The following is a 27,691-nucleotide window of genomic DNA, read 5'->3' as shown; positions in this document are numbered from 1 at the left end:
CATTGCTTTTCATATTAAATTTTTTCAGTTGTGCTTTGGAACTCTAATTTCAGCCTTACTTGAATAATTTATTTTTTTCTCTCTCTCTGCTCATCCCCTCTGTCAACAAGTTTTATTGGTGTCTCTACCCCTGGGTCCCTAATCCGGGATGAGATCTTATTTTTGTAATGTGGCACCCCTGCCATGTGTAGAGATATTGCAGATCTCATCTGCATACTGTTGGATGGCTTGGCCCATGCCCAGGTTGCACAGCTGCCTCTTCCCCTGCCTGGAAGACAGACCTGGGAAGGACTCACCATTTTTGTGAGTCCCAAGCTCTGACGGGGCCTGGATCTGTTCCTTGGCCATGCGTGGGATGCTTTTAGTCCCTCTTATTTTTAGGAATTGAACTCCTCTTTTGCCTCTTAAGTTCTTCCATTCCCAGAAGCCATCAGGCCTGTGGCATAACCCTTCTTACCACCGGATTTCTCTGGGACTTTTGGCCAGTGAAAGTGATTATCTTGCCTTGAACATAACCATGATGCTTTATTTCATTTCAAAAAATACTTTATCTGTTATTTCTATAAGTTTGCTGTGGAAAAGAAGACTTAAACATTTAACTCACAATGCCATTTGACCACAAATCTGGACCCGATCAATTTTACACTTACCTTTTGTAAAACAACTTGGATAATTATACATGGCACATACTGCATGATTAATAATAATGCCATACAATTTTACCTGAAGTTAATGAGTAGATAGACAGATGTAAATATGAATATATATTCCAGTCCCAGCAATTACTTGCTATGTGGTAGTTGCTGATTAAAATTTTTTCAAGTTCTTTAATTTCACTGTCTCAGTTGCTTTGTGATATCATGGAAATAGTAAATAGTACGTATTTCATAGGATTGTTGTGAAAATCATATGAAGAGCTTAGAATAGTGTCTGGTGCATAGAAAGCTCTTAATAGATGTTTTCTCTTATTGTGACTACTATTATTTTGCTTGTGTGTGTATGCAAAATTCGATGTATGTCTTTCTTTGCACTTTTATCTATTCCTAAGGCAAAGCCCGGGCATGAAGACTCAAGCGGCCATAGCCTCATGCTTTTATGCCCTGTGTACACTTGTTTTCCTCAGACCAGCTATGTTGATGGCAAACCTTATGCACCGTGCAAACTAAATCCATAAAATGATAGTCAAGTCCATTTACAAAAAATGAATTTAAAATATGCTTATTCATGACAATATGTTTAGTTTTAATAACTATTATATTTATACACATACATATATAAATATGTGTATATATATACATACATGATGTATTGTATTTGGTTGGAAAAGACAGAGGGAAGGAAAGGGAATGCTCCAAGAGTGGAAAACAGAGTGAAGTAAAGCATACAAGGTATGAGTATGCAAATTGTTGAATCTGGCTACCAGCCAGGGTTGCTTGAAGGAGTTCAGTGGAAGATGAGACTGAGAAATAAATACTTGACATAATTCATAGAGGTATGTTGTCCCCACATCCCCCACCCTCTGTATATTGCATTTTATTAGGAGCATATGGAGATAGAGAAGGTCATATTTGAAATTCTTAAGAAACTTAAAAAGAAAGGAGATCCCTCTGGCCTCTGCAAGAAAGGAGTATGAACCAGAATTATGAATTGCTCCCTTGTGTGCACATTGCTTGCCAGGGCTCCTCACTTTAGAGTCATATTTCACCAGGGAAATAGTCTTCTCTCCACAGGTAATCTTTACAGAAGGGAAAATTTCCATTAGGAGATTCTTCTAGGTGCAAATTACCTCCCTGTACCTGAAAGAACAAATACCCAGTGCTTTCTAGTGATCAAAATGTTTTAGTTAGCTCTAAGTGGCTAGTTAAATAAATAAGCAGAAATTTTAGCATATAAGAATATGGGTTTAAGGTAAAGCCTAAAAGGCTCCTTTCCATAATTACATCACAAAGGACACATCTTCTAATACATTTTCCACTGCTAGAGCACTAGAATAAGTATAAACCTGCTACTTCAGTCTTGGAATCAGGTGAATTTAAAAATCATGTTTATTATTTCTTATATCAAAAGCAGTACATTTATTTCTCTGAAACAGAAAAAATGAGAAAGAAATATGAGAGGGCAATTATCTCCAGCTTGAATCCTAAGATACTTTAATCATCTGTTTCCTTTGCATTGAATATTTATATTGATTTCCTAATACTGTAAGGGACACTTAACACCTCTATTTATATATAAATATTTATATAGAGATATATAAATGACTGGAAGAACACTTTTATACTTTCAACTGAAGTAGATATTACGAAAGAGGCACTTGATATTGCATGAGGAAGTAGATTGTTACTTTAATGTAGTCCATAAATTATAATTGAGCATATTTAAAACAAAACATACAGTTAGTCATTACAAACAGGGAAATGCTCTCAAAACCAAATTTTTGCTGTTTAAATTTTAACCCAGTCATTTAAGAATAGGCATTTTCCTATGGCATTTTCTTGCTCCTTAAAAAAAAATCTATTCAAATATTTTTATTTACAGAAAAAAAAAAAAGGAGTTGGATTTAAAACTCCATTAATGTTCTGGATCTCATCTTCTTCTCCTTTTCTGGACCTAAATACACATCTATCCTCTTTTTTTCTAAATGAATTTAATGTTTTCTGCGTAATATTTCTCTTCTTCTGACAAGCTCAGTTCTCCTCTATTTTTTTTTCTAAATTATCTTTTCTGGTCTCCACTACTCTTTCTGGTTAAAAGCCTAATCTTTCTTCCTTTTTTTGATAATCTAAATGTTTATGTCTATCTGTTTGTTCATTTATATCAGTTCATTCATTTGTTCATCTATTCATTCAAAACAAATATATACTGAATTTCAATCACTTTCAAGAGCCAAATCAAATACTTCCTTCTTCACAAAGAATTTTCTGAGTCCTTTTCCCCCTCCTGTCAGATGTCCTTGATCTTTTCCTTCTCTGAATTTCCTTTGCTCTTTCTTATTCACTTTAATTGTCTTGTTTCACACTTTGGTTATTTGTATGGACACTTTCTCTAAACTTCTAATTAAAAGTTTTTTTTTCTTTTTTTTTACAAAATTCCATTTTATTGAGATATATTCACATACAATACAATCATCCACAGTGTACAATCAATTATTCATAATACCATCATACAGTTGTGCACTCATCACCACAATCAGTTTTTGAACATTTTTATTATTCCAAAAAAATAAGAATAAAAATAAAAGTAAAAAGGAACACTCAAAATATCCCTTTATTATCCACTTAAATTTTGTCCTTATTTTTCTATTCATCTGTCCATACACTGGATAAAGATCATGTGAAAACAAGGTTTTCACAATCAGACAATCACACCATGTAAGCTACATTTATACAATCGTCTCCAAGAATCAAGGTTACTGGGTTGTAGTTCAACAGTTTCAGGTATTTCCTTCTAGCTATTCCAATACACTAAAAACCAAAAAATAATATCTATATAAGGCATAAGAAGAACCTCCAGAATGACCTCTTTACTCCATTTGAAATCTCTCAGACACTGAAACTTTATTTTGTTTCATTTCTCTTCTCCCTTTTGGTCAAGAAGGCTTTCTCAATCCCATGATGTGAGGTCCAGACTCATCCCCTGGAGTCATGTACAGTGTTGCCAGGGAGATTTACACCTCTGGGAGTCATATCCCACTTAGGGGGGAGGGCAGTGAGTTTACCTGCAGAGTTGGCTTAGAGAGAGAGGCCACATCTGAGCAACAAAAGAGGTTCTCTGGGGGTGACTCTTAGGCACAATTTTAAGTAGGCTTAGCCTCTCTTTCACAGTAACAAGCTTCGTATGAGAAAGCCCCATGATTGAGGGTTTAGCCTTCTAAACTGGTAGTCCCCAATGCTTGTGAGAATATCAGTAATTCCCCAGGTGGGGAAGTTTAATATTTCCACAATTTCCCCCAGTACCTCAAGGATGTTTTGTAAATATATTTTTATTGTCTGTCCAAATTACTTTGTGATGTATTGGGGCTTCACATTAACCTGTACAAACCAACCAGCTCTCACACCCTATTCAAAGTTTGAATCAACTGACCATACAAGTTAAATTATATATTGTGCTACACAAAATATATATATTAAAAGTTTTTTGAAGGTAGTGACTATGACCTGTGAATATTTGTCTCTTGTGTGCCTACTGATACTTTACTTAGACAATTCCCTTCATCTTATTAAACACTTACTAAACACTTATAAAACTTATTAAACACTTAGCATATGCATGACATTAGTTTCTATACTTTCTATTTCATCAGGCACAGTTAAAGAAGGAACTCAAAGTAGGATAAACAAACTAAACAAAGACTCAGAAGTGGCAAAGAATGAGATGTGGTCAAGCTGATCTGTTTATGCTAGTTTGAAGGAACTACACAGAGGCTAATGGGAGCAAAGTTGAAAACAAAATATGGTAATCTATGTGGCTATAGTTTATGTCTGCCCAGCAAGCTTTTTTATCTCCCTTTATCTGATGGTTATCCTAAGCTTTTCCCACATTAAATTCCACTGTATTTATCGTCACCATGGGCCCTCTTACCCTGATTTAAGGGTATAATGTGTCTTGGGCTTGGTTAATCAAATTACCTCCATCTCCAGCCACAGAAAGGAGCATGTGACCCAAGCAAAATCATTTAAAGTCCTCCACAGGATTTCTTTGCTGGAGATAACAAGGTAATTTTCCTTGGGGATATCTGGCTTGGAGTGAACTTGTGGAGTTGTTAACAGCCAATCTGCCCCCCACATGAAGAGACCTTGCCTGAAGACAAAGTCCAGCCAAGCCAAGGATTGAAGAAAGAGAAAGGAGAGAAACTTATGACATCATTTAGACCTCTGAATATAGGCATGATAATAATGATATGCACCCTGAACCTCTCAGTTATGTAACTCAATAAATTAAGTTTTGCTTTGGGGGAGTTTGATCGTTTTACGTAATTGGATTTGAGTGGGCTGTCAGTTGCATTAGAAAGAAGATGCATGATTTTGAAAGGTATCTGTATTTTTACCGTGAAAATGAAAGACCATTAAAAATTTTGAGAAAAGTGTAGGGTAATCAGAATTACATCAATTTTCTATTCATCCATTCTCTGATTAGTCTTCTTAACTCCAGCTTTCTTCCCCTTTTTTTCCTACTCAAAACTTTCCTTGAAGATAGATGCTAGATTCAATGACCCTTTCTTGGTTTGCATTTTCCTAGATCTCACTGAAATGTGTCATGATATTTATAATTTACTCTTAAGATATTGTCTAAGGATAAAGAGAATGGGCTTTGTTGCCAGACTTTAATTTGAGTCCCAGCTTTACAACCTTTTAGTAGTGTGACCTTGAACAATTCACTTAAGCAGCATGGTGGTGTTGGAGGTGGGGGAGGGGGGCTTCAGTTCCTCATCTATAAAATTGGGATAGTAAATCTACATCATAATTTAGGTGTAAGGATTTATAAAGAAAATAAATGGAGAGACTGAAATAGTGTAAGTGTTCAAAGTAGGATATTTATACGGTATAAAAAGTAGAAAGTGTAATTCCCCTTTCTCTCCCCATGGATAACCACTGATAAAGTATATGGAGTGCATGTTTTCATATCTTATTTTTATGTTTATGTGCAGTATTCTTTGACTTCTTTCTTTTATTAATGAATAAAATTCCAAATAATTAGTTTAGTCCCTTGAAATGTCTCAGACTTATCATTTCCTCTCTATTCCAACCCAGAAAAATTTCTTAGCCCATATATCTTCCTCTTCTGGTCTATGATGTTTTCTGCTGTTAGATTAATCTTTCTTAAACCTGAACTGTTTTCATAAACAAAACCTATACCTTTTTTTCTACTGTTGCCCACACCAAGTCCAAGCTCCTTTGCTTCAGCTGAACTCTTCCATAAAATTTCACATTAGTTTTTCAACTACTGATTATTTTTTAAACATTTTTACTTAGCTCTACTAGGGTAAATTTTACATAAAAAATCAATCCATTTTTAAGTGCAGAGTTTGATGAACTTTGGAAATTGTATGTAGTCATAGAACCACAACACAACCATCAAGATACAAAACATTTCCACCATCCCCAGAAGTTCACTCATGATCCTTTGCAATTGATCGTCTGCCCCAACCCTGGCCCTAGACAACCACTGATCTTCATTCTATCATTATAGTTTTTCATTTTCTAGAATTTCATTTCAGTGGAACTATACAATCAGCAGATTTTTTTGTTGGACTTCTTTCAGTTAGCATAATGTTTTTGAGATTTGTTTACATAGCGTGTTTCTGAGTAGTAATCCATAGATGGATGCAACACAATTCGGTTATCCATTCACCAGTTGATGGCCATTTGGGGTGTCTCAAGTTTGGGGTTATTTTGAGGAATGTTATGAAAACTCACATATGAATCTTTGTGTGGACATACTCATTCATTCTTTGTGTGGACATATTCATTCATTCTTTGTGTGTAAATATTTGTGAGTGGAATTGCTGCATCCTATGTCAAATATATGTTCATCTTTATAGGAAATCAAACTGTTTTTCAAAGCAGCTGTACCATTTTGCATGACACTAGCAGTGTATAAAATTTCCAGCTGCCATTTATACTTCAGATTTTTTTTTTGCTTCATTCTGTCACTCCTCTCCTTCTGGAACTTCACATACACATGTATTTGACTGCGTAACATTACATTTATTTTCTTTAATTCTCTCTGTTCTTCACATTGGATAATATCTATTGTTCTAGCTTCAAGTTCCCTGACTCTTCCTCATACACCTCTATTCCACTTTTAAGTGCATACTGTGAATGTTTTAGTTCAGGTATATTATTTTTCCATTTTAGAATATCCTTTGGTTCCTTTTTATCATTTATATTTCTCTGCTTAAAATAAAATAGGATTTTTTTCATTCACTGTGAGCATATATTTTACTTCATGAGGATATAGTTATAATAGCTGCTTTTATATATATGCTTTTTATATATATGCTTGTCAGCTCATTCCAACATGTAGATGATCTGGGGGTTGGTCTCAGTTGACTTTCTTTTTTCCTTGACAACACAATCCATTTTACCAGATTTTTGTATGTCAGGTAATTTTGTAGTATATCCTGAACATTATTAATGTTAAGCTTTTGAGGCTCTGAATTTTATTGTTTTTTTTCTCCAAAGGGTATTTATTGTTTCTTTTATTCTAGCAGGAAATTATCTTGATTAGACTCAAGTTGCAAACTGTTTTTTCGGGACAACAGCTCCAATCTCCTTTCAGATCTTTTTTTCTTTAACTGAACTGTTATGTATCTGTCCCACATGTGTGTGTTTCATGGGTCAACCAAAGATATGGACAGACAGGATGTGAGCATCCTCTTTCTGTCTTTTTTTTTTTTTTTTTTTCTTTTTCCTGGGATGCATCCTTTCTTTCCAGTTTCCTCTGAATTCAGTCTTCTGGTTCTCCAAACCAAGAAGTCTGCCGTGTTTATACTGCATTAACTGCTCTTGGCTCCAGGCTAACAACTACAAAAATGGAAACTCACTTTGTACAACTTCCCTTCTCTGTGTGTGGATTTGCTGTAAGAGTCTGCCTGTTTCTGCTTACTCTCAAATATCTTTAGGTAGCTGATTTTTGTCTAGAATTTATAATTGTTATTTGAAAGGGGATCAGTCTAGAAGGATCTTAGCCATTACCAGAAGCCAGCCCTTCATATTTCTTAAAAACTCTTGGGTCTATTTAGAAGATGGATTTATTCAGGCCCCTCACTCTCTATTCCTTCCTCCACAAGTTTAATTTTGTAAGACTAAAAATTTCATTTCTCAATTGAGCTTTTTCTAGAAGCAGCTAGGATTGCTCATCTCACTCTCTCTCTCTCCTATGGATGCTTATTAAGTTTTAGACAGTTCCTGACATCAAACACATACTAATCTCTTTTTAATTAACAACACAAACTATCTGGACTTCAGGCATATGCTAGAGATCTCCAGTTCAAATAGTTTTCTCCTGAACTCATATTAAATATCAACTTGAACCAACTAATATTTGAAAGCCATATTCTCAGAACTGTTCATTCCTTTAGGTTCAGGAGAGTGTGTGTTATTGGTAAGTTCATTGATCTTATAGTCAGAGGACATAGATTCAAGTTCAAACTGCTATACCCTGGATGTAGTCGCTTTACCCCTGAGTCTTGGTTTCCTCATCTGAAGAAGGATATTCTAAAACTCCTTACTTCATAATGGTGATATCATTGACAGCACCATTCAAGCTCAAAAATCAAGTCTCTCTAAACGTTCTCTCATGTTCTACAGCCAAAAGTTCCCAAATATTTTTTGTATTGAACCACTAAGTTTAATTTCTTGTGTTGTTGCTGTTGCTGCTGCTACATAATTCAGATAACCCCACCTCTTTTGTACTATTGCAGTAATTCATAACTGGCTTCCTTATCTTCAGTTTTGTCTCTCCTTCTCCAATCCACTCTCCATGCTGCTACAGATGAACCTTTCAAAAGACACATATGGTCACACTACTTCCTTGCTTAAAGCTTCGATGGATTTACTTGAAGGGTCAGGTCCAAACTTCCTTGCTTGACACACAAATCCCCTCACTGTCTGACCCTGCTTACATATAAGCTTATTTCTTGCCACTCCTCTACATGCCTCCCATGCTCCTGTGGAGCTGAGTTGTGATTTTTATACATGCTGCTCCTTTCCTTGGAATGTCCTTCCCTGGAAAGCCTTTTTATATTGTGCGTGAAGGTATCATATGGTCTAGCATTACCCTGCTTCACAGATAATGTACATTTCAAGTGGGAAAGCACCATGTCTCAAGGTTCATTTGAACCTCCAATAGTACAGTAATTTGGCAGAGTAGGGACTCAAAGGACTGGTGAGGATTCAATTACTGAATAATATAGAGCATTTTTGAATGAATTTCTAACTGCACAGTATTTTATAAATATGATATTTTGTTTTGAAAACTGCTTCTATTAATTGCAAATTTTTAAATAATTAAAAAATTAGAACCTAAGAAGGACATCACCTAGATACATTGTTTAAAACAGTAAAACTGAGAAAACAGCAAATGTGGAATCTAAGGTTTATGTAATAAAGTGCCATTGGCTCTTAAGTGAGCAAAGCATCTTTGCAAACACCTCATTGTTACTTGGTGGACACATTTGGGGCTCATACATGCTCATTCTAAACATTATCTCAAAAAGAGGGACCCATGCACTAAAATTATGCCTTTAATATATTTTAAGACATGCAACATAAAAAATTGTTTTTCAAGAACTTCTGAGCAAATTCTTACATCTTTATGCTCAACTGTTGGCCAAAGTTAGAAGTAGCCCATTATCATACCCCTGAAATTGCTATTAGTGAATCAAATTGACCTCATTCATTCATTTATTCAACAACACCACAATAAGTCAGGCATACTTCTAGGTGCTGGGAATACAGCAGTAAACAAAAAAGACTAAGCCTCTGATTTCATGGCACTTATTACCTTCTTGGAAGGTGGGAAGCAAATAATAAATAAAGAAACATAATCAGTTTGTAATAAGTGCTATGAACTAATTATAAGAGTTAAGGAGACATTGAGAGAATGGGGAAGAGAGTGCTACTTTACATAGTGAAGTCAGGGAAGACCTCGTTTCAAGATGACATCCAAGCACAGACCTATGTGAATGAGGGAAGGAGCATATAACCATCAAAGGGAAGAGACGCTTGGTGGAGTAAATGGTGAGTACAAAGGTACTGGGGTGAGAGAGTGTTCGATATCTTATAAACAAGGTAAGGAAGACAAAAGATGCAGAAATAATGATGTATTAGTCAGAGTTCTCCAGAAAAACAGAACCAACAGGATATATATGCATTATGTATACATGAAAATTAAGAGATTTATTATAGGAATTGACTCACATGACTGTGCCAGTCTGAATTTCTTAGGGCAGGCTGCAAGTTGGGAACTTGATAGTGACATTGAATTCCCCAGGAGAAGCTGGCTGGCTGAAGTAGAGATCAAAATTCTTTCTTCTTTCTTCTTTCTAACTGCTGAAATCATCACTTCTCCCTTTAAGACTGTCAACTGATTGGATGAGGGGACTTCTCTTATTGCTAAAGGCAATCTCCTTTGTTGACTGTAGATGCAATCAGCCATAGATGCAAATCAACTAACTAATAATTTAAATCTATCTAAGAAATATCTTCACAGTTTTGTTTTGTTTTGTTTTGTTTTGTTTCTGGTAAATAGAGTTGGTGGTTTCATAATCTAAAAGAAGAAACCAGTAGACTTGTCCTTGGAGATCAATAAATAATATCGTTTGGAAGAAATACAGAGATTAGGAAGGAGAGTAATGGGAGAGAAAGCTAAATAAAAATGTGTGGAATCGAGAGCACCCTGGGTTTGAATCCTAGGGTAAGAAGTTTGTATTTCACATGTTAGGAACTCCAGATTCATTGAAGATTTTTTTTTAAAGGGCTTGACTTGGTCAAAGCTAGAGAAAAAGATGACGAATTTGGCCATGCTGTACAGGCTGTGCAGGGCAGAAGGGTGGTTTGTAGGGAGATTAGAGTTGGAGACCAGGTGGACTATGTCCAAAAAGACACTACATGCAACCAGACCACACTGGTGATCCTAGAAGTCAGAATCTGTCTGTTCAGTACTAATAATGTCTGTATCTTTCATCCAGGTCTTAATAAAATGCTGCCAGGAAGCTATGCTACTGGTCCACTTGACAATGCCACAACAGATTATTAGGCTTTATTTTTTATTTCTTTCAGAACAAATATATGAGCTGTCACTGCCCCTATACTCTCTCAGTATATTATTTATCTTTAACTCATTTTAAGTACATATAATTTATGAGGAAATTTTCAGTAAAATTTCATCTAAGCATAACATTTTATTAATACTCTTTTTTCTTCAGCCCTTTGGAAAAGAAAAAAAAGTGCTGATCTGCTGTGAGTCTTTGGGATTTTCCAAAGAATGAGTAATACTCTTGCTATTTCTTTACTTTAGGATAACACACCATTTAATTGTCTTCATATATATATATAAAATTAATGGGGGAACAATCTTCCCACTTAATGACCTCTGAACTCAAAGTAAAGTGAGCCTGCATAATACAGTACCTGAAAATACAATATGATATTTACCTTCAAGTCTACCTTCCTTTTCCAATATACTCATTTTTATTTCTGGAAAAAAGAAATTTTAAAGCCACAACAGTTAGGCAGTACATATATACTTATAATATAAAGTTGACTTCACTCCTCCTCTAGTGACTATTTCCCCCATTCTCACCCAATAGTTTGGTTTTTCTACCAAGGCTCTTGTGTAATTTTGAGGTCTCCTTTCAAACCTACAGATAAACAGATGTGTTTGGGCAAAACTTCACAGGGTTTTTATTTGTATTTGACCTTACAGAGACTTCCAACAGTGCTCGACATGGTAAAAGGCAGTAAACTCGAGCATGGGTAATGCCAAATCCAGAAAGCCACATGATTTGCAATGTGAATTAAATTCATTTTCCTACATTTTATTAGTGCCATCATTACCAAGTCACATCTGTTTAACGTGACTCATCATCCACTTTTAATATAATCCCCCGAACTAGAATTAAATAATAACAGATATATATAAAATCTTAAGAAAAAGAGAAGGCAGCAAGGACCTAGCAATTACTCTTAAATAACTGATGACTTCTAAGTTATGGATATGATGTATTGCAACAAACTTTCCTGGTCTGTTTTCAACACAGAGTCCAAATGCCCCTACATATACTGGTGTTTGTATCAGAAAAGGGAACATACCACATGGATACTAAAAATAGAGTAAACAATGAAGAATTACTATCTCTTATGCCAAGTGCTTTACATGCATTATTTTGGATTGCATACATTAAGCAATATGCACCAGACAGTAGCAATTTCAAGGCATATCCAGGATTTGAACTCAGGCAATCTGATTCCAGAGTCCTAGCTCTTAATTGCATACCAACAAAAGGCATTAAAAAAAAAAAAAAACATATCTTTTTGCTATTTAATTGTTTAGGGGATCAGATAGTTTGCGATCCAATGGTTTGGGTTTAATTCTTCAAGGAGGTTTGATTGAGAAAGTGGAGAAGAATGGGCGAGAAAAGTTTGACTTGTTTGCCTATATTTACATGATTGTGATAAGTGCTGCTTGTGTGACAATTCTATATTGTTAAAATTCTTGGATTTTTTGTTAGAATAACTCATAAAAATGGGATAATAATACCCAGCTGTTAAAGTGTAACTGTGAAAGAATAACAAAAAACCACAATGGAACTTTTTAAAAATTGTTGATCTCTTACTATAAAAACCAAATATTAAAAATGAAAAATGTTCAGTTAGTACCTTTGGAGTTCTGATATTAACCTCAGTAGAGGCATTTAGTAAGTGGTACCCACAGAGAATTCTTTTGAGCTTTGCCATACAAGAGAGTATCTAAAACATTATATTTTATAAATTACAATGGACAACTTCATCCTTATTTCTTTTTTTAAAAATTTGATTTTGCAGTTGTCATACTGGTACCTTATTCCAGGTTCCCTAATTGTGTAGCCTAGTGAAAGTTGAAAGGATTCAATTAGTACTTTTTAAAATATTGGAATACATCTTTATTTCTCAACTATCCCAGGAAATTCCAGAGATGCTTCTCAGGTTTTCTCTTGTCAAATTAGAGAGACTTGGGGTGGGGGCATGGGGTGTTACTAGATCTGTTACCAAAACTCAGACACATGTTTAGTCTAATGAACTTTTACTTTCTTGGGAACAACATTGAAATCTACTGGATTTGCAGGCACATGATTTATAGGTCACTTAAAGAAAAAGGAAAAAGGACAAAGTGGACTGAATTCTAAAACTATGTCAGGAAAACGTGGCACTGAATTCCTTCTAAGCTAAATGAATTGTTACGTGATATTTACAATTGTTTTTAAAGATCAAATCAGATATGCTCGAATCTTAGGTTTCTTTTTTATTGTTTTAATTGTTGATACGTCAAGAAAACAGAATTCGAAGTATTGGTTAAATTCTATTTTAAATTTTCTTCCTTTTACCTGAAATTTAGAGATAAAAGCATAAACGCAATTGAGAACTATTAAGCAAGCTGTTAAGACAATAAGGAGAAAACACTTCTCTAGACCAAGTGTCACTGATTCCTTTGAGTGATTTCCTACCCGTGAATCTTTTATGGGGATATGTTGATTACAGGTTGCAATCAATTAATGGTTCTGTTGGCAGGGCCCTGTCCCTCAACTCACATTTAAAAATTTGCAGGGTGGTGGGCAGTGGGTAGTTGCAAACAACGTGCTATAGTGAATCACACCAGTCACAAAAACCAACACTGATTAGCTGTGATTTTTTTTTTTTTTAAATCACCTATCCCGTGGCAGAAGATATACACGCAGCTATAGAGGAGAGGCCCAAGGCAGTGGCACTACATTAACTCTACTCTCTCCAAATCGGGGCTACAACCGACGCTTCGATAGGAGGCTTACTCTGCCTCCAGCTGGAGAAAACGGGAAAATGGAGGGGAGTGGGGTGCAGGTACCGAAGAGGCGCAGTGGAAGGCGGCTGCCTCCAACTCTGCGCTCTTCTTCACCCAGACGAAAACGCCTGGAAGGGGAACACAAAGATGCCGACGAAAGGGAAACTCAGTGCGTCCGCGGCCTCCCGGCTCCGCGGCGGTTATCGGCTCATCACACGCTCCTCGGAGCGGTTTGGTGAACGTCACACGTGACGCCCCGGGCCCTTAACCCCTCCTGCCGCCGCGGGCGCTGCGGGCGGAGGCTGCGCTGACGCCGCGGGGGAAGGGAGGGAAGAGCGAGGCACTTGTAAAGGGAGGGACAGCCACCAGCACCGCGTCTGCCATCGCCGGCCTCGCGCCCCCGAAGCCCACCCCCATCACGATCGCCGCTTCGACCCCGGGGGCGGGGTGGCACAGGGGAGGGGACGCTGTGCAATAAAGCGGACCGGGAGGGGGAGACAAGGGAGGGACCCGGGCTCCGAGGGGGCAGGTGTGGGTCTAGCTAGATGCAGACTCCGGCACCAGGCATTGCTTCGGAGTTGGGGAGGGGGGACAGGGTGAGGGAGAGTGAGGGAGAGAGAGAGGAGGTTGTGCTGTGTGTGTGAGCGCGAGTGTATGCGCGTGTGTGTGTGTCTACAGGTAGCGGCGGCGGCGGAGACCGGAGCAGGGGACTCATCTGCAGCCACCTCCCCGCCTGTGATTTTCGGAGGCGATTGCTCACTTAGCTGACGGATCTGTAGCCACAGGAGATCTTCTCTTCCACTCTTCTTAAAGCGTCTTCCAGTTTCAAGTGTGTGTTTGGGGGATTTTATTTTGTTTTTTTCCTTCTCCCTCTAAATCTTCTCGGGAATTCTGCATATTGAAGCAGGTGGCTCCTGGTACGAAATCTTTGGATACATTTGGCTTGCCAAGTTTTTCACTCCCTCATCCCCTCCCGCTTTCAGAGGCATCTGTGGTGCTTTTCTTTTTGGATTTATATGCAGAAAACGTATATATATTTATATACCAACCGCATAATATATAAATACATATACACGTGCCCAAGAGCCTGGTTTTCGTCTCTCTTCCCGACAAAGCGGAATGTTTTGGAGCCGATGGATAAGGAGAACAGTACTAACATTCTTTTGAGTCTGTTTTTTAAAAGGGGGAGGGAGCGTGAAGAATTGTTTAACATTCGGTCATCGTTTGGCTGCACACTAAGCATCACGAAGTGTTTATGGTTGCAGATCAGGTGCAAACGGGGCTTAGAGAGAAAGGTAAGGAACCTTCTTGCGACCGCCGAGCTCCGACGTTTATCTTAATCCCAGGGATTGCCGTAACTTCTTACTCCCTGCCTCTCCCTCTCCTTCCCCACCTTCCACTAACCCTGCCCGTTCTCTTCTGTACACTCTTCCCCTTTTTCAATCCTATTGGGTTGTGGGGGAGGGGTTCTGGAAGTGTAATCGTCTGCTAGAGTTTAAATGGTACCCCCCCCCACTCTTTTAACTGTGGAACTCAGTTTTCCAATCCTTCTTTTAGTGTTTTGTTGTGTTTTTAAAAAATGCTGCTACCCAGACTAGATTACTGTCTTTAACATCTCTTGGTGCTAACCGCTCATCTTATCCTTTGGCAAAAATAAAAGCAATAAAAAAAATGAACTTTAATGAACTGGGTGATTTCTTTAGCACTTGGGTTCATAGAACCTCCCAAATGCTTATTTAATTTAAAAATAAATATAAATGGCAAACATACCAATACCTAAGGCTAAGTCCATAGTGGAGGAAATTCAGCTTCCGTTTCTATATAGAGTCAATTCATTTCATTTTTTGGAGCATAATTTTCCAGAGTTGAAGGAGATGAGCTCAGTCTAGGATAGAAAAAAACCACAAGGCAGTTAATTCCTTTTTAAGACCACCCTTTACACCGTGACCAGTTCCTGTTTAACTCCTGGTTTAGAGCCGTTTTCAGACCAGACCTTTTGGGGAGAGATGAGAACTTCCCCTTGTTTTTCCTTCTACCCGTTCACCCCCATTCCTTCTCCGCTCAGTAGCTCTCCCCCTGGCAGTTTGTAAATTGCTGGTTTTGCCCACCCTGCCTGGTGGGTGTTCTTTCTCCCTTCTCCACTCCTCCCCCCTCAGTCCTTTTATTCACTGGCGCTTTCAGAGCAGATTCGTCTTCTCTTTCCTTGAGCTCCCTCTCCTGCTCCCCCCGCTCCCGCTCCCACCTGCCCCAGCTCCTCTTGCTCCTCCTCCCCTCCTCCCCGCCGCTATTGACCCTTTAATCCCTAGCCCGGGCCTGCAGGCTGGGGGCGCCGGGTCAGTGCGCGGAGCACTAGGCAGCAGCGCCGGGAACGCGCCGGGCGGCGGGCGCCAAGTGCGCGGAGCTGCTGTGGGGAGAAGCGGCAGGAAAGGCGAGCCGGAGTGGATGACAGGAAGCCAGGAGAGCCCGTCCGAGCTAGAGAGACCCGGAGAAAAGGGAGAAGCCGAGTGTGCGGCGCGCACGCTGCCAGAGCCGGGGCTGACGAGCGCTGTCGCTTCCAAATCCTTAGAGCGGCGCCCCAGTCACTGCAGCTTTTCACCCTAGAGCTCTGCCTTGGGACCGCAGAGACCAAGAGCCGGGGGATCGGCAGAGAGGTACCAAAGACTTAAAGGAAAGATTACGAGAGCGCCGGGAGGGTATCCTGGAGAAATACGGAGGCTGAGCAGATAGAGGAACAAAGCCACCTCCAGAAGAAAACCCTTGCCTGGACCCCAGGCGGAGCGATAAGGAGCTGTCTTCAGCTCTCCGTTCTCGCCAAGGCCCTCAAGCTAGTTCTGGGGTTGGTTCCGCCTCTTAGTTTGACAGGGATAAGAAAGTTGCTCTTCATCCCCACAACATTTCCTGCGAAGCGATTTTCAGGTCTGCGTGGTTCAAGTCAAGATGTCACTCCCCAGATCTCCCGGGATGAGCAAATAGATGATGTATTACTGGGCACTAAACTCCCCTGGGAAGAGAAGGTAGTCCAAACATTTAAAAGGTTCTCCACTGGCTCCTGCCCGCGCCTCAGCACAATGCCTTGTGAGTAGAAATGGCAAACAGCCTGCAGTGAATTTAAAATTATTTAGGTTGAGATTTTGAATTGGGAGTAATTTATTCCAGAGGAGGTTGATAACGTGTTAAAGAGTTGGGGGAAATTATTCGTCCAATACTTGCTTTAGTCATTTTAAATCATAAACAGTTGGCTTCCACACAAATATTTTACTCTTTCCTTTTTCATTTCCAGACCATAGTGATACATGGAAAGCATGAATTCAGACAGCGAATCCTGTATCTATTACTCTGCTTTTCCATAGGCACTTTATACACTTATTTTTCTTCTTTTTATACTAACACTACAGTAGACTGATTTTTGATTAAATGAGTTCTCAGGCTGTTCATGAAAATAACTAACAATATATTTCTCAAAAATTAATTGTGCTCATTATTAATAGGATCACAGATATAAAAATGTCACTAAGGAAAGGTGTGAGTACATATGTTTGAGTGTAAAGTCTGTAAAATGTCTGGGCTTTTCAATCAGCCATTGTAACCTTCTAAGCTAGGAGAACACCAGCTCTTTGAAATGAGCTCAGTAGCAGGGCCATGTATGTATTTAGAATATTAAATATTAAATGTTAAATACAAAAAAATTTAAATTTACTTTGCCCTTGGCAAGAGAATGAATCTGAGTCTACCTGCACTGCTGAGTGAGTGATTGAGTGATTCTCAGAGATTGATTCATTGATTCTCAGGAAGTTAATCATTACTCAGGTCTTCTGATGACATGGTTTGATTAAAAGAAGTAACTGTTTTCTGTAAGCCTATTCTAGTTAGTCTTTCCAATCCTCTTAACATAAGCAGGAACTGAGGGGGGCAATCTTTCAGCAGAATATACTAGAGTTCCGGTATCTGGCATAAAAAAATAAAAGCTCTTTTTAGTACCCCTCCTTTCCATCATCTTCCTCAAAGTACTTTTCTGTCAATCTTTTTTGTATTACCTTAGTTGGGTTTCATTTTGTGAAAATTGCCATTTATATTTAGGTATAACATATTTTCAGTATTTTTATATTTTCAATATAAATATTTGAAAAGAGTCAAAGCAAGAATTGTTTTGAAATTGAAAGTGGAATATGCACTCATAGAAGGTAGGCTGAGAACTCCACTTGCTGCAAGTAAGGTTGAAGGCTTGATGACTGCATGGTTGGATGTCTTCCTTGAATCACTCTCTAAAGTCTCTTTCAACTCTGAAATGGTTACTGCTTATATTTTATTCCATTTTTATTACTTTTACATGATTATCCAGTGGCAGGATCTACTCTTCCTTCAGTTTCCTTCAGTTAAGTTATGTTAGTTTTTTTAAAGGAAAAATGGCAGCTGGAGCTAGAGAATATTGATATTAATTTAAGATCTCTCCAGTTTAAAAAAGTTACCATGTAAAATTTTAATGTTATTGACAAATTTTTGTGGGAAAACATTAATACAGATATAGGTATAATTGATAAATACTTCTATGGGTTTCCATGTGTTTAAACAAAACATTTTTTAGCATTTTAGCAAACCATAGTAATAATTTATCTCTAGAATTCTTTTTTTTTTTACTTAAGAACTTAACACAAAGGAATTATGCCATGCATTACTTAACATACTAATTTATAGTGTTTGTGGGTAAAACACAATTGAATCAATAGTAAGATTAGAAATGATAACAGTTCAACAATATACTTTTACCACATTGAAAGTTTTTTGGAGTGAAGTTTGATGACTTTCCATAGTTTTAGAGAGATTATAAATAGGAAGATAAGATCTTTGGTAATATTTTAATTATTTGTGATTGGAATCACCCAAGTCTAGCCCGTAGGACTTATTTTTTTTTTCCTACAATACAAGTTTGATGTTGTGGATATCTTATTAACAAGGGCCAGGACTTCTTGAGGCTACATGCCCAGAACCTGAATATTGCTTGTCTCCTATCATGTTTTCCTCAATTTCTCTTTTTAGACCAGAATACCCTCCACATGGCACTCCAACCCGGTTATATGCTTTGTTAATGTTAGCCTTTCTTTATGGGTTCCATCCACCAATCCCCACCCCAACCTCAACAATGGAAAGAAGATCTTTTATGTCCTCTACTACCTGGCTTCCTTCCATTCTATTCTTTCTCTGAACTCTCAGAAAATGTTACCCATGCCAGGAGTAGCTCACATTTCACACTTTATGATGGCTTATGATGGCCCCACAATACAGGAAGCTCCCTCACTAGGTAGTTCCCAGAGGTCAAAAACCATGCCTGATTTATCACTTCATGCCCCCTGTCTGAACGTAAAGTAGACCATAAATAAATGAATGTATCATTTAGAAATACATTTCACTATAAAGTAACAGGAAACCAGGAAAACAGTGGATTAAGATTTATGGGTTATCTCACATAAAATGTCTGGAGAAGACCATTGTTTAAGCTTGTGATCAGGGAATCCGGCTCCTATCAGCTTGGTACTTTTCTTTTTCATGATCACGTGATTGCCGTTGTGCCTCTTCCATTGAACAACATGTCTGCTTTATCACAGCCTGAACTGTATCAGATGGCCATTCCCAGGTTCAAGAGAGGTTGGGATATCTCATGATTTCAGTGTGGTATATTGCTAATTTGTATCAAAACATTCTGTAAGAAGGGTAGAAGGGGAAATGGGTTTGGAATTGGAAAACTGGAAACTGGCAGCATTTGTCACTATGACAGAATAAATTAATTTGTAAAACTCACCTAAATAGAAATTCAAATGGAAATGGAATTCCATTGAATTCAAATTCAAATGGAATTTGTAATACTCACCTAAATAGAAATTCTTTCGATTAACATAAAAGTAAATATCCATAAATGAGGGTAAATACAATTTTTTTTACTTGCTAAATGTTGATAAAATAACAATGATAATACTGTGATTTCCCTTTGGATACTTGGACAATAACTGGGCAGAACAGTGGTATTTTGTTCTTCCTAACATTTCTCTCATCAGATAGAGCCCTACTTCCTCCAGTCTACTGAATCAAGCAATAATGTTTGCTATTCCTACTTACAAATTAGTGGTCAATCATGTGAGAAATGTCAAAAAAGATAAAGAATATGGTTTGTTATTTTAATACCACTTTCAAGTGTTTTTATTTCACATGTTAGTGATGGCATTAGGTAAAATAATGCTTTCTTAGTATAAATGTGTTAGCAATGGACTATAGTAACTTTAAAATAGGCCACGTTAACCTTAGTTTAATAATAAGTACTGTTGGATACTTTTTTTAAAGACTTATCCACATTGCTGTGAATGGCAATTGTCTGATTACAGTGTGTTTTTGTTCCTCTTATCTTTGTCTTTCATTCTCTATGAGTTTGATGGATGACAATTTTTGCTTAGTTCTTTGTGTAATACAGAAGAATAAAATACTGCATCTGTTAGAAAGTATGCCCCTGCAAGTAACAGAAGACCCATCTAAAGGCATAAGCAGTAAAGAGGTTTTATTATCTTATAAAACAAGGATTCTGGAGGTGGGCTGGTCCAGGGTTGGTTAACTCAGCAGCTCAAGTTGTCAGGGCTCTGGGTCAATATTGCTGTAATTCTCTTGACTACCTATCGTGGAAGCAAGATGACTGCCATTGAGTCAAAGATCACCTCTTTACACAGTCCTACTCAAAGTAAAAAGAAGAAAGGGAGTCTTCTTTTCATCAGCATTTCTCTTTTTACCAGGAAGGAAAATTTTTCCAGAAGCTATCAACAGGCTTCCCTTTATGCTTGATTGACTAAAACTATGTCTCATCCCATTCCTAATCTAATCACTGTTAAAGAAAGAACACAACGCCATGACTGCTTTTTATCAATCATGGTTGATCCATTGAGGAAGGAAGAAAGGTCTGTTTTCCCTGTGCATGTGGCAGTGTCACACCTACCCAAAATCAGAGATCTGTTAACTGGCAAGAAGGTAATAATTGTAACCTAGGGCACTTAACAGGGTATGCCACAAACATCATGCCCTCAACTTTCTTACAATATGGAAAACCTACATTAGAATTAAATTTTAAAAAGTACTAAATGTTCTTTGAATCCATCGACTTTCATTATATACTACGGCTGGCTATGCGCTTCTTTGCTTTCATGATCTTCCCAGGATTAAAAAAAAAACAACTACCCGAAAATTAAAAAAAAAAAAAATGTAGGAATGGGTTAGAACAGAAGAATTGCAAACACTAAATTATGCTACACTACAGGTCTAAATAAAAAAACCCATCTTTTAAACTTATACCTGTATCATATAGTATAAACAAGAGTATGTCCTCCTTACCAAACAGATCAGGCATCCTCATCTTTGTTTGTCACATGATATTACCATTGTAATTCAGGAATCCTGTGAGAAACAACTGAATCCTTTTGCCAATTACTGTTATGAAGAAGGTATCAATTACACCCAAATAAAAGCTACCCCTCTGTTTTTTATAACTGTTTCTTTACTTGAGGGACCCAGGAGAGGGATCTGATTTTCAGCTGACATACCATCTCTCTCACTGAACATTTTTTTAAATAAGGAAAGCTTTGTTTTCATTCTTTTGCCTGGTTTCATAAAAGCTCAGAGCCAATTTTGTACCCAATTGATAAAAGTTCCTTAACAGTCTCCTTTTACCTCGTTTCATTATTTGAATCTGTTCTTTAACTTTGCTTTAAGATTTGATTGTATTTGGGCTTTTTATCATAAGAAGCTCCAAATTATTGTTGGAAGAAGGCAAAATATAATAAACAACTGTACAAACAATGGATACTGTCACACATCACTTAATAAATGTCTGTTTCATGAATGACTGTATGTTCAGAAATTAAAAGATACTTGCGTGCAATAAACTGCTGAATTTATGGTACACATATATGCAATAATATTTCAGGCAAAGGAGAGACTAGTGGTGCTGGAACAATTTTGATAGAAGTACATGGTATAGTTTGCAGACAGGTGGAAACTCAGGCAATATAGTTGAGAGAAAGTGTAAGTAAGATGCACTTATTATACTTGTTTTGCTCTATGATCACATATCAAGTTTTTTCAATTTTTTCCCTCTAGACTTAGAATTTCAATAACCTCATTTCTACCCCATAATTTCTTCCCAGATATAAAGGGACACATTATCTTTAACCAAAGCAAATGTAAAAGAACTATGAGCTAGGAAAAGAATGGGTTTGACCTTTTTCTCTCCTTTCATTCTTTCAAAGCAAATGTGATTGACATTGGGTAGCTTCTCAGTTTGTCTTCAGAATTTTAGAATGGGCTTTCACAGTGCCTCATCCTTCCCGTTGCAGAGGCTCTGTTTCCAAGCTCCATGCCTAAAACTTTTTGCCTCTGCAGTCATCACTTTACTGGGCTCCTCACCATTAAGGGAACTGATTTTTTAATCAAAATTGAAATGATAATTAGTAACTCCATGGTGTGTGTTGGTGACACACCATTACTTAAGAGTTCTCCATGATTGTGTTCAGAATTTTTTTTTCAAAGCTGTTGACAGCTTCTGAAAGATTCAATGCTGGTGTTTTGGCAACAATAGAAGATTTTCAAACAACGGTCAGGATTCATATTCTTTCCTTAAATTACCCTGAAATTTTGGGAGTAGTGGTTGTCTGGTCATGCCAATAGGAATACAACCAATTTTCACATACATAATTAATGGAAATTATGTCTCCACTACTGCTTGGCCATAGAAATTACAAAATGCATTTTGATTAAGAGATGTCAAGAGTTAAAAAAAACATGTATCATAAGGTCAATGAAATATGACCATTTTAACAATAAATATTTTATATAAGTTAATGTAATAATGATTAGAAGTTAATCAAACTAATCTCAAAGTATTTGGATAAGAGAGATTACTGTATAATTTTCAGAGAGTTTCATTAGAATCTAATTCTATTCCTTTTTATTTTCTTCTCATCCTCCCATTATGCAATACATAAAATATAGCTAGCTTTCCAAAAGTAAAGAATGGTAGGATGAAAAATGCCTTAGGCTGGGAATCAAGAGACCTGTGTTTGTAACGAAGATGCTTCTAATAACTGTATTACTTCCTGTAATTCACTTTAACTCTCTGGGCCTTGATTCCACATTTTAAATGGATGTGTTGGACTAATTATGTGTCTTTTGGATCAAAAATCTGTTTTGGATAAAGATAATCAGTAATAAAGAATGTTTACATTGATAATGCATTACATATTTTTAGCTGGTAGTAGATTTTATAGCTTTCAGATTCTACAGTTTTTTGGAGGCTTGCATTTACATATTTTATTTGTTCTTTAAAACAACTGTGAGCAATGCAAATGGTTTAACAGAATAAGAGTTAGGATTTCAGAACCCTGCTCCTCAAATATACCTAATGAGAAAGATTAGTGAATAAATTAAAGCCAAATAAAGGATATGAAAGTGGGAAGAGGCAAAGAGAAAATGCATTATCCATCAAGAACAAAGAAAACTTAACCAAGGAATTAACTCTATCACTATATATAAATGTTCTAATAAAAAGAAAGTCATCAGTAAAAAGTAAGAGAAAATTGGCAGGTAAAAATGCATGTTCCCCCTTTGATTTTATCATTCTTAAACCGTATACCACTGATTTTAAAAAATGTGAATAAAGAGAGGAGTCTTTGGTTGGACCAGTCAGATACTTTTTGTGGATGTATTTTGGCAGTTCTTACTGTGCAATTCCACAGACAACAGTGTTCCTTCCCTTGATTGTGTTTGAAAATTGCCACTGTTCTTAAGTGGTCCGAAAGCTGGGCACTTACTTTCTGATGAATAACAAGCTCTCCAGAGGTGTGCCACTCTCCTTTCTCTCATTGTAACTATAGTCACCAGAGAGAAAACACAATGTTGCCTCTCAAATACCTGTTTTGCTAAAAAAGTGAGTTGATTTATAGAGCATGAAGAAAACCCTTCTCTATTTTTTATTTTGACTAGATAATCTGGAATCTCTTTTTTTAATACAGCATATTAAAATGCTTAATACACAGACATAATATTGCTGCAAGAGAGTAGGTTTTAATTGAATTATTAATTAAATTATTTTAATCCTCTACTTAGGACACTTTGTCCATAAGAAAAATATTCAAAATACCATTTTTAGATGGAAAATATTAATGACGTAGAGTCTTAGACCACTGAATAGAGGGCTCTGAGACTATAGTCCCATAGCAATCATTTTTTTATGACTGTAGGAAAAATCGCAATTTTTGACCCCAGGTGTTAAGTAAAACACATTGTGAAAAGGAATAACTGATTTTTAAAACTTCAGTAAATTTATAATGGCCTTTTCAGATGAAAAGCTGAAAGGGCCATATGACTATTAAGACAATAATAGGCCAACCTCCTCAGTTTTCTGGTGACAAAACTGAGGCCCAGAGAAGAGAAGTAACTTGCTCTGTTTATACAGTGGTAGGGCTTGGACCTGAAACCCACTCTTCATGAAATGCCTCCCTATGTCATTTTTACATATAAGACAGTATTAAATACATCAGCTCCATATACCCAATATGATACAGATATAATATTACCATAATTATAGAATTATTAGAAGTATAGGCAATAATCATTAGATAAAAAAGGGAATTATATTTTTAGGAAGGTTTTGTGGAGAAGGAATTACTTAAACCGAATCTTGAAGGAGATTAGGATATGAATAAATGGAGAAGAGTGAGCAAAGCACTGCTTGAACTAAAGCAATGAAGGACAAGCAGAGGTCATGTAGCAGAGTCAATTGGCCATCTAGAATTTTTCAAAGATGAAAAAATACTAATAATTGAGAAATATTATTGTAGAAAAGAAAGAAAGGTAGTCATTGGGAAGCTTTGTATCATTCTGGTTCTAGTTTGGTTTAGGACTTCTGCAGATCAGAAATACTGAATATACTTTTATCCTGGGATAAAAGTCTTGGGAAAAAATGGTTCATATTAACCATATCAGAAGATGCTCATTTCTATGAGAAAACAAATGAAAACAAATGAAATTATTTAAAGTGGGACATATAACTTTCTGAATAAATGATATAACTGGTTAAGTCAAAATCAATTTTAGATCATTTGATTGTTTGTCATTAAATGAGGAGATGCTTCTTATCACATTCCTACCCAGATGCTCTTTTCTAACCTGGACATCCTCTCCCTGGGAAGTATTAGAAACACTCTGTACCCCTAAATATATCTTCTTTTTCATGCTCCCTTTCAATACTATGCACCAACCAGTCCTTTCAGATCTACTGATTATAATGCATTTGTAATCAAATGTCCTGTTTGCTTAAGAGAGAGAAACTAGTTGGTGCTAATCTGTCTTCTAACACACAGTGATCATACTCACCATCATTTAAACAATTATAAACTTTTAAGTATATGAGGTGCAATTTAAAGTGAGATATATTCTGTTTCTACTAAATTTCACATGAAATCAACGCATCTCCCCTGACTCTCCTTGAAGCAACTCTTCTGTAAAAACAGCAACTCATTTTGGGAGTCAGTGGCTAGAATAACCAGCACCCAGGGAACAGGAAGGGAACCAGTCAGGAGAGCATGAAGATGTTTCTATAGAACTCCATAAACATGGTCATAATTTCTCATAAATTGGTACATTACAACTCTGCCAGTCAGCAATATATTGGGAATAGTCCTAGCATTACATTTTGAATGTCATTTCATCACCAGTCTTCTCTAAAACTCCAAAGACATGTGAGATTTCACAGAACTACCTCCCTTCATGGGGCCCTGTCTCTACCACACAGACTCAAGAAGAAAAAGGGTGGAGTGATGCTGCTACAGGACAGAAGGAAGGGGCAATCATTGGAAACTGAACAATCTGTCAAGGAGATATGGAAAGTATCAAGAGCATCTTTAATTTTGCAATATCCTTTAATTCTACTGCTCCATTTAAGCTTGCAAACCAGTAACATATATATATATATATATATATATATATATATATATATATACACACATATGATTTAATTCAAGATAATAGGTGAATGCCTGGTATGAGAAAGAGTAAGAAACAAGTACTTTTCTTGGAAAGGTTATTAATATCTCATACATTCTATAGATGAGAGGGGAAAAGACACTGAGAAGCTTGTTCCTGTATACCAGGAAAATAAACCCAGCATTCATCTATCATTCCATATACTCTTTTCTTATTGTCGTGGATATTATTTCTTTCCCCCATACCCATGCCTACTGATCCCTGAAGTCAGTTAACAGCCTCTTCTGCTGAACCCAAAACCAGAACCCAAACTCAAAATTTCCCATAGCATTTGTACTATTGCAAATGCCTCCTAATTGCTAATGTCAACAATCACCACTCCAATGTGAATAAGTTTGTCTGAATTTTCCCCTAATGTGATATTTGGCTAAAAAGACAAAAACATAAAATGAATAGATATTGGTGGGGAAGGGCAGGAAGATCAGTTTAAACCAAGGCCATTGCAAATGAATCAAGCTGATGTTCATTGCCAGGTCCTTCCAGAGGATGCTTTAGAGACCGGTAGCAAGGCCAAAGGGAATCCCTAGGAACGGTAGGGGTTGAGGAATTGGAGCATGGAAAGAGCTGGAAGAAAAATAACCAAGTCTGAGGGGGCAGAAAAGTTGTTCCTCCTCCTTTAACCCACAGGGTGATGCTGCTGCTAAATGAATATTAAAATGCATCATTCTATGTGGCCTCTAGTCTAGTATTTAGTTTTTATATCTATAAAATAGGGTTGATAATGCCCATCTCCTGGAGCTGTTATGGGGATTAGATGAAATGATGTATTAAAGCACTTAGTGCCCCACACATAAAAAGTGTTTGAAAGTGTTCTCATTACCACAATAACCTTCCATATGTACATACAAACGTAGTCTCTGCTCACTCAGTATTGGCCATTTATCTAACTCTATGTATTAGGTCAGATGCGGTGCAAGTACAGTGGAGGAGGTAAAGACGTCAGGCACTTTCTCAAAGATTGTGGAGATCCTTTTTTTACCCTGGAGCTTTAGAATTTAATATATAGCATGTTCTACATCCCAATTTTGGCTAATGCATGGAAGTCAGGGCTGTTTTTATTTCACTAGCATATGGAAGGAAGGATAAAGCATTTAGAAATGGTGAAATTGGCAGCTTTAAAAAAATCAAGGACTCTATCAACATTAGAATGTGGAAACATTTGAGTCACAGGCTTGCTAGGGAGTGAGTGTTTAATAGGCACCTTTGTAAAATCTCCAAACTAAGCTGTATCATTTTCTATACATGCTTAAATCTCTTAATTACAAAGCAACTTTAATTATACATGAAGTATGCCTCTTCAATCATGTTTTAAACTTAAATTTATCCCAAAGTTATTTTCTGCATTTCAATTCTGATTTTTAAACTCTGGCATATTCTGTACTAAAAATTTGCATTAAGCTAATGTTTATGCTTGCACATAATCCCACACTTTCAAGGCAACACTTAAAATATTCAGAAGAGCTTCACAAGAGGGAGTAGTTTAATTCTGTTGTTGACTAAGAGCCATTGTTCTTCACAGTTACAACTCCACTGGCATAGGCTGCATATGGTCACTTGTTTTCTCAGTGTACAGAGTGATAATGAATTAACATTCTGGCTGGTGTTGGAGACTACAATGTGCTTTAGAGAAATAGATCAGGGAGGATTGCTGTCTCTTAGGCAGAAAGGGCAAGATCAATATGGGGGGAACCTATGGATTGCTTTAGACTAATCACTGTGGCTTTGTACCATGGTGAGTGACCTAGGAGATGTATCATTCCCTGCAGAGCTTTAATTTCAAGCACTGGCTGTCTGAGGGTGAGACTTATATTGAACACATGGTCATCAGAAACAATTATGCATTACAGACACAGGAGGAGATTATGCCAACCTCCTCCATCAAGGCTATTCTGGAGCCTTCAGTTGCCATTTGGAAAAGACTTGGTGATCCCACTTTTGCTCTTATCACTGCTATGTAGGCTGCAGGTCAAAGTGAAGTCCTGGGCTGGGGACTGATGTGTGTGCCAAGGTCCATTAGCAGTACTTTTGTCATTTCTTAGAGCATTTTCAGTAACAAGAATGGGAGACTCAAGTCAGAGTTTAATGAACATGAGTTTTCTTTTTA

General features: G+C 37.1%; 1 protein-coding gene and 1 long non-coding RNA gene across 4 annotated transcripts in view; one reads left to right on the top strand and one right to left on the bottom strand.

Annotated features, from left to right (window-relative positions):
- Positions 1-27,691, bottom strand: part of LOC119537896 — an 88,072-nt gene that overhangs the window by 19,678 nt on the left and 40,703 nt on the right. For 2 of the 3 annotated variants that reach the window (XR_005217477.1, XR_005217479.1), the window contains exon 5: positions 15,289-15,403. This is a non-coding gene — a long non-coding RNA (uncharacterized LOC119537896). The remainder of the gene's footprint in view (positions 1-15,288; positions 15,404-27,691) is intronic. The other variant, XR_005217478.1, reaches the window with a different exon arrangement.
- NLGN1 (neuroligin 1) overlaps positions 15,882-27,691 on the top strand; it is a 931,345-nt gene continuing 919,535 nt past the window's right edge. The window contains exon 1 of the mRNA XM_037840470.1: positions 15,882-16,593. The gene's annotated coding sequence lies outside the window, so the exon portion shown is untranslated. The remainder of the gene's footprint in view (positions 16,594-27,691) is intronic.

Source organism: Choloepus didactylus, chromosome 1, assembly GCF_015220235.1.
Source record: "Choloepus didactylus isolate mChoDid1 chromosome 1, mChoDid1.pri, whole genome shotgun sequence".
Classification (NCBI taxonomy): Eukaryota; Metazoa; Chordata; class Mammalia; order Pilosa; family Megalonychidae; genus Choloepus; species Choloepus didactylus.
Note: the sequence above shows the minus strand (reverse complement) of the source record. Positions and strands in the feature narration are given on the sequence as shown.